The 10,320-nt window shown below is 41.1% G+C and overlaps 1 pseudogene; it reads left to right on the top strand.

The window, feature by feature from the left end:
• Window positions 1–7,695: 7,695 nt before the first annotated feature.
• LOC129669600 (eEF1A lysine and N-terminal methyltransferase-like) overlaps window positions 7,696–10,320 on the top strand; it is an 86,120-nt pseudogene continuing 83,495 nt past the window's right edge.

Raw genomic sequence — 10,320 nt, 5'->3', positions numbered from 1 at the left:
TCTGTTAGTCTGTGTTTTTTTTATTGGAGAGTTGATTCCATTGATGTTGATAGATAATAGTGACCAATGAATGTTAGTTCCTTTCATATTGGAGTAGGTGGTCTTACTGTGTTCCATTGTTTGTTTTCTTTTCATTTTTTGGGATATTTTCTACATGGTATCTTTTCTTGGGTGTAATTGTTTTCCTTAGATTGCAGTTTTCCTTCTAGTATCTTCTGTAGGGTTGGTTTGCTAGGTGTTGCCCATGGCAGTTCAGTGTCCAAGTGGTTTACATAGTAATGGGAAGAGGGACTGCCTCTGACATAATCTGATTGTCCTGCTCATTGATCACTTCCCCCTGAGGGGGGAGCAGCCTTGCCAGGCCACAGAAGAGGACAATGCAGCCACTTCTGATGAGAACTGATAGACTAAGATCAGAAAGGAGAGGAGAACCTCCTCTATCAGTGGACTTGGGGAGTGGCATGCATGCAGAAAGGGGAGGGAGTGTGGGATCGGCAGGGGAGGAGGGAGGGGCTTATGGGGGGATACAAAATGAATAAAGTGTAATTAATAAGAAATTTAAAAAAAATAGTTATCCAAACAAAAAAAAATTGCATAAATTTAGTTTTGTCATGGTATGTTTTGTTTTCTCCATCTATGTTGATTGAAAGTTTTGCAGCATATAGTAGTCTGGGTTCGCATCTGTGGACTCTTAGAGTCTGCATGACACCTGCCCAGGCTCTTCTGTCTTTCATAGTTTCTGATGAGAAGTCTGGTGTGATTCTTATAGGTCTACCTTCATATGTTACTTGGCCTTTTTCCCTGGCTGCTTTTAATATCTTTTCTTTGTTTTGTAGATTTAGTGTTTTGTCAATGATGTGACGTGATGTGTTTCTTTTCTGGTCTAGTCTATTTGGTGTTCTGTAGGCCTCTTGTATGTTTATGGGCATCTCTTTCATTAAGTTGGGAAAATTTTCTTCTATGATTTTCTTGAAAATATTTTCTGGACCTTGGAGCCTAAAGTCTTCTTTTTCATCTATTCCTATTATTCTTAGATTTCATCTTTTCATGGCATCCTTGATTTCTTGGATATTTTGTGTTTGGGACTTTTCTGATTTTACTTTTTCTTTGAGAGAAGTAACAATTTCTGCGAGTTTATCTTCAGCTCCAGAGATTCTCTCTTCCATCTCTTGTATTCTGTTGGTGATGTTTACCTTTGTGGTTCCTGATCTTTTCTCCAAGTTCCCCAGCTCCACGGTTTTCTCAGTTTGTATTTTCTTTATTGATTTTAATTGTTTTCATGCCTTGCACCATTTCCTTCATCTGTTTGAATGTGGATTCCTGTCTCTCTACAATGGTCTCTATTTTTTTGTTCATTTCCTCTCTATATGCCACTAATTGTATCTCTACCTGTGCCTCATTTTTTGTTTTTGTTTTTTTTTTTTTTTTTTTTTTTTTGTTTTGTTTTGTTTTTGGCCATATATGCCTCTGTTTCTTTAAGAATTTTGTGCATTTCCTCTTTCTTTGCCTGCAATTGACTGGCCAATTCTTTGATAGATTTGTTCATTTCCTCTTTAACTGTCTGAATTTGCATGGCTATTGCTCTGAGAGAATTGTTTGTTTCCTCTTTATGAGCCTCAAATAATTGGGTAAGCATAGCTTTAAAGTCATTTTCCTGTGCTTCTGGTGAATTGGAATATCCATCAATTTGGGGGGTTGCTGGTGAAGTCATATGTCCTGACTGATGTTGGATGTGTTCTTTGGCCTACCCCTGGCCATTGGCTTATCTGAAATCCTCCCTGTTTGTTGCTGGGTTCTGTAGTTCAGATTAGTACTGTCTCTCTCTCTGGCATCTGGAGAGTTCTTCAGGAAGCTGAGAGAGGTCCCATGGCCTCAGTGTGAGCATTGGTGCACTACCTGTACTTGTGGGAGGAAAGTACAACAGTTTAAAAGGGCAAATGCAGGCACATGTGTGTGTGTGTGTGTGTTTGTGTATGTGTGTGTATTTGGAAGTGTGCATGGAAGTGTGTCTCGACGGACAAAGTTCAAAGTTCTAAGATGGATGTATGTTCACTATTACTAGGTAATGTTATACTTTTTTCCAGAAATATAAACAAAAATGCATTTATACAAATAGTGCAATAGTGTTCCTACTATTTCATAGTTCATTGACATTTGCTTTATTTGTATTTGTAAAAAATTAAGAATATTTCTCCTTTTCCTCCATAATGAGCAAATACACCATTTCAGTATCTACCCTTTTCCTTTACTTTCATTAGATGACTCATAACTAATAGATTTTTGTGGATTAGAATTTGCATTTATATCTCACTCATAAGTGGATATTAGCTGTATAACATAGTATACATAGTATACTAAAATCTGCACTCCTAAAGACACTAAACAACAATGAAGACCCTAGGGAAGATGCTCAATCCTCTTTCAGAAGGGCAAACACAATAGACATTGGAAGTAGGAGAAGACAGGAAACAAGACAGGAGCCTACCACGGATGGCCTCTGAAAGATTACTGATCAAAGTATTGAAACAGAGTCTGAGACTAATGGCCAAACTTTGCACAGAGTGCAGGGAATATTGTGAAAGAATGAGGTGAGAGAAAGACCTGGAGGGGACAGGAGCTCCAAAAGGAGACCAACAGTGTCAAAAGCTGAGCTGTGGGGGCCCTGAAGAGAATGATACCTGAAATAAGGACCATGAGTGGAGAGCATCTAAAACCCCTACAAAGCTGTAGCCCATACACTTAGTCTCCAAGTGAGGTCCTTAATAAGGGAGGAGGGGCTGTCTCTGGCATGAACTCAATGACACGCTCTCTGATCACCTCCCCCTGGGGGGCAGGGCTCCATGTATCCTTGCCAGGTTACAGAGGAAGTCAATGCAATCAGTCCTGATGAGAACTGATAGGCTAGGATCAAATAGAAGGGGAGGAGGACCTTCCCTATCAGTGAACAATGGGAGGTTGTAGGGGGAGAAGAGAGAGGAAGGGTAGGATTTAGAGGAGACAAGGGAGAGGGACCACAGCTGGGATACAAAATGAATAAATTGTAATAAGTGATAACAATAAAAAAATTAAAAAAGAACTTGCCTGATCTTACTATTTCCCATTTCTTTCATAAAATTCCATACACTCTGCCTAAGAGCTGGCCATAAGTCTCAGCATTGATAGTTTTCAAGGCAGAGCCTGTCAGAGACCATCTGTGCCAGGTTCTTAATTGTTTCCTGTTTTGTTTTGTTTTGTTTTTTCTTCTGATGTCCATCCTTTTTGCCTTTCAGGATGGGGATTGAGCATTTTAGTCAGGGTCCTCTTTCTTGATTAGTTTCTTTAGATGTACAGATTTTAGTAGGTTTATCCTATATTATATGTCTATATGAGTGAGTATATATAGTGTGTGTCTTTCTGCTTCTGGGACAGCTCACTCAGGATGATCCCACCATTTACCTGCAAATTTCATGATTTTCTTGTTTTTCATTGCTGAGTAATATTCCGTTGTGTAGATGTACTACAATTTCTGTATCCATTCTTTTGTTGAGGGGCATCTGGGTTGTTTCCAGCTTCTGGCTATTACAAATAAAGCTGCTACGAACATGGTTGAGCAAATGTCCTCATTATGTATTTGAGCCTCTTTTGTATATATGCCTAGGAGTAGTATGGCTGGATCTTGAGGAAGCACTATTCCTAGTTGTCTGAGAAAGCACCAGATAGATTTCCAGAGTGGTTGCACAAGTTTACATTCCCACCAGCAGTAGAGTAGCTTTCCTCTTTCTCCAAAACCTCTCCAGCATGTGTTGTCACTTGAGTTTTTGATCTTGGCCATTCTGATGGGAGTAAAGTGAAATCTTAGGGTCGTTTTGATTTGCATTTCCCTGATGGCTAATGAGGCTGAGCATATCTTTAAGTGTTTCTCTGCCTTTCGATATTCCTCTATTGAGAATTCTCTGTTTAACTTCATTCCCCATTTGTTAATTGGATTACTTGGTTGATTGTTTTTAGTTTCTCCAACCAAGTACCAAGCATGGAGATAACCTAGAACCCCTGCACAGATGTAGCCCATGGCAGTTTAGTGTCCAACTGGGTTACATAATGGAAAGAGGGACTGCATCTGACATAGTCTGATTGGCCTGCTCTTTGATCACCTCCCCCTGAGGGGGGAGCAGCCTTACCAGGCCACAGAAAATGACAATGCAGCCACTCCTGATGAGATCTGATAGACTAAGATCAGAAGTAAGGGGAGGAGGACCTCCCCTATCAGTGGACTTGGGGAGGGGCATGGGTGAAGAAGGGGGTGTGAGGATGGGATCAGAAGGGTAATAGGAAGGGGCTTATGGGGGATACAAAGTGAATAAAGTGTAAATAAATAAATAAATAAATAAATAAATAAATAAATAAACATGAAAAAATGAATTTGCATTTAGTTTAGTGTTTGTGTAGTGTGTTGTTTTCTAGCACTTTCACTAATATAAAAGAAAATATACTAATTCAAATGCATGTAGAATTTTCTTCTTTTTATGTGTATGGCCAATTAATTTTTTTCAGCTACTAGGATTAGGGATAATTTAACTTGATACATTTAGTGTAGTGATATTTTCTGTCTCGTGGATGATAATCTAACATCATAGCAATAGCCACTGAAGACATACTTAATATTTTTGCCCAATGTATTAATTATGACATATAATCTTATTTTACATTGGGAATGCCTTGTCCTGTATATTATCTTTATGCTAATGTTAACTAATAAAGATTGATATTATTTCATAATGATTTCAGGAAAAAGTTAGTGAATGTGTTTTTTTTTTTTTTTTTTTTTACATTTCTTTTCTTTATTAATTACACTTTATTCCCCTTGTATCCCTCCTGTGGTTCCTTCCCTCCTCCCATCCCAATCCCTCCCTTCCTCCACCCTCTGCATGCATGCCCCTCTCCAAGTACACTGATAGGGGAGGTCTTCTTTGCCTTCATTCTGACCCTAGTCAATTAGATCTCATCAGGAATGGCTGCATTATCTTCTTCTGTGGCCTGGTAAAGCAGCTCCCGCTGAGGAAGGTAATTAAAGAGCAGGCCAATCAGTTCATGTCAGAGACAGTCCCTCTTCCTATTACAATGGAACCCACTTGGATACTGAATTACCATGGGCTACATCTGTGCAGGGGTCTTAGATTATCTCCATGCATAGTCCTTGGTTGGAGTATCAGTCTCAGGAAAGACTCTTGTACTCAGAATTTTTGGTTCTGTTGCTCTCCTTGTGGATTTCCTGTCCTCTCCAGATCTTACTGTTTCCCACTTCTTTCCTAAGATTCCCTGCACTCTGCCCAAAAGTTGCCCATAAGTCTCAGCATCTGCATTGACAGTCTGCAGGGCAGAGATTTTCAGAGGTCCTCTGTGTCAGGCTCCTGACTTGTTCTGTCTTTTCTCCTTCTTCTGATGTCCATCCTTTCTGCCTTTCTGGATAGGAATTGGGCATTTTAGCTAGAGTCCTCCCTCTTCATTAGTTTCTTTATGTGTACAGATTTTAGTAGGTTTATCCTATATTTAAGTCTATATGAGTGAGTATATACCGTGTGCATCTTTCTGCTTCTGGGATAGCTCACTCAGCATGATCTTTTCCAGATCCCACCATCATGAAATTTGCAAGTAAATGTGGTTTTTGCCTTCAAGTAAATGATTGTCATTTTTGAATTTCTTATATATGAGGTGCTCTCTTTACTAGGATGTTGCATTCACAGACATTTGTAATAATCTTTTGAATTCTCACCAAGCTTCTAAATGATGAATTTTATTTGTTATTAGAATTATATTGATTTTTGTCTTCTCATTAGAACTGCACTTGAAAAGGATTCAGTAATCCTTTTCATTATAAATTTGTTGAATAAATTTGGTAAGAATCACACATTTATAATTTGAATATGCTCTCTTATAGGTCCTCTTTAATGATTTATGAGACATTCCTAATTTTTAAAATGATAAAATACACAAAATATACTACAGAGACCAACAAGACAGTGTGTTTCACATTAAAGTGTTCTAAGGTCTTTAGAAGTGTTGAAAGTTTATTCTGCTTTTTGAAAGTATAAGAGTTAGTATTCCATTTAAAGGAACTGAAAGAGAAACACATTCTAATCACCATTATGAAATAGAGAGGGAAGGGAGAAAGAACACGAAAAGTATTTGAAAAAGTCATAAAGAGCCATATTGTTTAATAATTATCTAGGAATACAAGTATAATATTTACATATGTTTGTCAGGGTTCTTTAGAGCAATAGAACTGATAATATTGATTACAGCTATAAATTCTCAAAAATACATTTAGGAAGAGATTAATTTATAGAAATTATTTTACATCTCAAAAATAATTCCAGAAAACAAATTCTTCAAGCAAAATAAAATGCAGGAACAACTTATTAATTGACTGGTTGTCTTACGCTGTGATTCCTTCTCTTAACACATTATGTTATGCTCTGTTTGATCAGTTCTGATTGGATCTCTATGTGGAAAACATAATTAAGAAAAAATACATTATTATCTGTTCTCTAGGGCAGGGGCCACACAGCTTTAATGTATCACTGTTCTATGTGGATAACTTATTTTACTTAATTTTACATTTAGTATATAGTATTGATTATTTTTATTAGTTTAATTTTATTTTTATTTTTTAAATTCTTTATTAATTACACTTTATTCACTTTGTACCCCCCTATGGTTCCCTTCCTCCTCCCATCCCAATCCCTCCCTTCCTCCACCCTCTGCATGCATGCCCCTCCCCAAGTCCACTGATAGGGGAGGTTTTCTCTGCCTTCCTTCCTTCTGACCCTAGTCAATTGGGTCTCATCAGGAGTGGCTGCATTGTCTTCTTCTATGGCCTGGTAATGCTGCTTCCCCCTCAGGGGAGGTAATCAAAAAGCAAGCCAATCAGTTCATGTCAGAGACAGTCCCTCTTCCTATTACAATGGAACCCACTTGGATACTGAACTGACCAAGGGCTACATCTGTGCAGGGGTCTTAAGTTATCTCCATGCATAGTCCTTGGTTGGAGTATCATGTCGGGAACCGCTCCCGCCATTACAAGATGGCGCCGGCTTCCTGCTTCCTGGTTCTTCTTGCCAGCATTTTCGTGCTTCTTGTCAGCATTGCTTCGCGATTTGCACATGCGCCGCCTTATGCTAATGAAGGATTGTGTGATCCTCCAATGGGAGATCACATGTTAATTGGGTTTTGTGTGGAGCACCAATTACAGATGAACACGCCTCTCTGCTGGCTATTTAAGCAGAGCACAACCCGGGGTCTGGGTCCTTCACCATCTGCAAGAAAGAGCTGTTCAATAAACTTGCCGCTGAAGAAATCCTCGGTTGTTGCGTCGTCCTTATCGGCAAAGGCCGGTCGCGACAAGTGGTGCTGAAACCCGGGAACCGCCGAACCCCGGAGTGGAGGATCGCTTCGAAGGACCCCGACTGCTCGTCGAGTAAGGATTCAAAGTCAGTGGCGTGAGAACCGCGGTACTTTTCTGCAAGGTATGACTGATTGGATGTGGGGCGGATTGTTTCTCGTCGTCTGTTTCCTTTTCATTTTGTTTTGCTGTCTGTGCCTTAATTGCGGGAAACGAGATAAAGTGTGTGTTTTTCCACCCTGTGATCAACCTTAACGGACCGTAAGCCTCAGGTAGATAACTGAGCTGGCCTTCCCACTCCTGTAAATAAAGGAAGCATGGGAAATCATCAAGTAAAGCCGATTCTGGAGGCAGTGCGGGCATTGCTTAGACAGAGAGGCTTAAAGATTCCAGACCGGGTGCTGCAAAATTTTATAAAGGAAGTTGACCGAGTAGCACCCTGGTTTCAGATGTCTGGGACTTTGACTACAGGATGTTGGGATAAATTAGGCAATGACATCATAACAGAAAAGGAAAAGGGAACATTAAGGCCCGGAATGATGCCAATTTATAAATTGATTAAATCGTGCATAGAGGATGAGAACTGCAAGGAAAAGGTAAAAGAAGGGCAAAGAATATTAGCAGATCACCAAGATAGTCTATCCGAAGCAGAAAAGGGAATTAAGACCGGTAAATCCCCTAAGGATGGGACCAAAGAAGATAAGGCTAAAGCGCCGAAGGCGCGAAAGCTAGTTAAGAAGTCAAAGAAACCAAAACAGACTGGTAGCAAGGAAAAGAAGAGTGGTGCCCCGCTATATCCTAGTTTAGCGGAGTTTCAGAATTTGAAAGTCGCCTTGTCATCGAGCGAGCCAGAGTCTACAGAGAGTGAAAACAGCTCTTCTGAGAATCAACAAACTGATGAGGAGTCAGGGCTCGACCCTGACGAGCAGGCAGAGTTGGATGAGGAAGCAGCTAAATATGAGGAAGGGCGTTACCGCCCGGATCCGCCACCATATGTGGCCTATGCTGGCACTTCCGGGTTCTCCATGCGGAAGTCAGCCACTGAAAAACCCAAATCTGCAGAAACAAAATTTTCCCTGATATCAGAAAAAGAGAGGAAGCGGATTAAAACCGCGTTCCCAATCTGGGAGGACGCTCGGGTAGTTAATCAGACCTTATACCCACCTGAAGTATATGAACAAATACCGGTAACAAATCAAGGCTTGGCAGCAGCTGTGCTCTCTGCTCTTATTACTCCTTACACTAGCCATCAAGTACAGGTGCTATGCTCCACTCTAGATGTATGGGCTGTGTTACGATGCACCTACTCCGGCAACATTGATAATCATTAAAGGACCGGATCCTATTTTAATAAGATCCAGGGGAGCTGTTTGTGTTTTTCCGCAGGATCAAGAAAATCCGATTTGGGTTCCAGCGCGGCTGACCAGAGTGGTCAAGCAAGATGAGCCTGATTTTAACCCTGATCCTGATCCTGAGCGGAGTGCAGATGAACCTGGAGGTGGAGACCCAGGAGATCCGCTGGGGGATCCTATCAACATTCCCACGACCAATGCCAGTCATGTATGATGCACAAGTCTTCCCCCGGCTCTTTACCACCAATGACTCCATAGGGCTACCATATTTGCCAATGTCTCAACAATCTAATTGGTCCGCCGAATTTGATGAGACAATGAGAAAATTACGCCTAGCAATTGTTCAAGTTAATTCCACTCGCCTAGATATTTCTGTTACTCAAGGATTATTTAATTGGTTGTCCTCTGCATTTTCCTATTTTAAAGAATGGGTTGGTCTAGGGACCTTTGGTATGATATTGGCCGCAGGGCTGTTCCTCTGTTTTTGGCTGCTCTGCCATTTTAAGAGACAACAACATCTTAAAAATGTGGCCATGGTGCGGGCTATGCTGGCTGTGGAACAGGGGGCATCCCCCCAAGTTTGGCTTAACATGCTCAATCGTTGAGACACTGTCTGAACTTGTAGCACTCCTGACGGGCACAGGTTCCCATTGCACAAGGATGCTGTTCAAGACAGACTTCTGCACCTCCCAGGGCTCAGGTTCCCATTGCACAGGATTCAAGGTGCAGAGGGTCTCTTACACTGTGTAAACTCCTTGATCGCTGATGCTGTTGGCTCAGCAGGCTGATCGGTAACCTCATGGTGTGTTATTTTTCTGATTGAGATGGCCTTTAATATATATAAAAGGGGGAGATGTCGGGAGCCGCTCCCGCCATTACAAGATGGCGCCGGCTTCCTGCTTCCTGGTTCTTCTTGCCAGCATTTTCGTGCTTCTTGTCAGCATTGCTTCGCGATTTGCGCATGCGCTGCCTTATGCTAATGAAGGATTGTGTGATCCTCCAATGGGAGATCACATGTTAATTGGGTTTTGTGTGGAGCACCGATTACAGATGAACATGCCTCTCTGCTGGCTATTTAAGCAGAGCACAACCCGGGGTCTGGGTCCTTCACCATCTGCAAGAAAGAGCTGTTCAATAAACTTGCCGCTGAAGAAATCCTCGGTTGTTGCGTCGTCCTTATCGGCAAAGGCCGGTCGCGACAGTATCAGTCTCAGGAAAGACCCCTGTGCTCAGATTTTTTGGTTCTGTTGCTCTCCTTGTGGATTTCCTGTCCTCTCCAGATCTTACTGTTTCCTGCTTCTTTCCTACGATTCCCTGCACTCTGCCCATAAGTCTCAGCATCTGCATTGATAGTCTGCAGGGCATAGCCTTTGAGAGTTCCTCTGTGTCAGGCACCTGATTTGTTCCCTCTTTTCTCCTTCTTCTGATGTTCATCCTATTTGCCTTCCTGGATAGCAATTGAGCATTTTAGCAAGAGTCTTTCCTCTTGATTAGTTTCTTTGGTGTACAGACTTTACTATTTTTATCCTATATTATATGCCTATATGAGTGAGTATAAACCGTGGGTGTCTTTCTGCTTCTGGGACAGCT

Source organism: Psammomys obesus, unplaced genomic scaffold (assembly GCF_907164565.1).
Source record: "Psammomys obesus unplaced genomic scaffold, mPsaObe1.curated_primary_1811, whole genome shotgun sequence".
Lineage (NCBI taxonomy): Eukaryota > Metazoa > Chordata > Mammalia > Rodentia > Muridae > Psammomys > Psammomys obesus.
The sequence above is the reverse complement of the archived record's forward strand: the minus strand, read 5'-3'. Positions and strand labels throughout refer to the sequence as shown.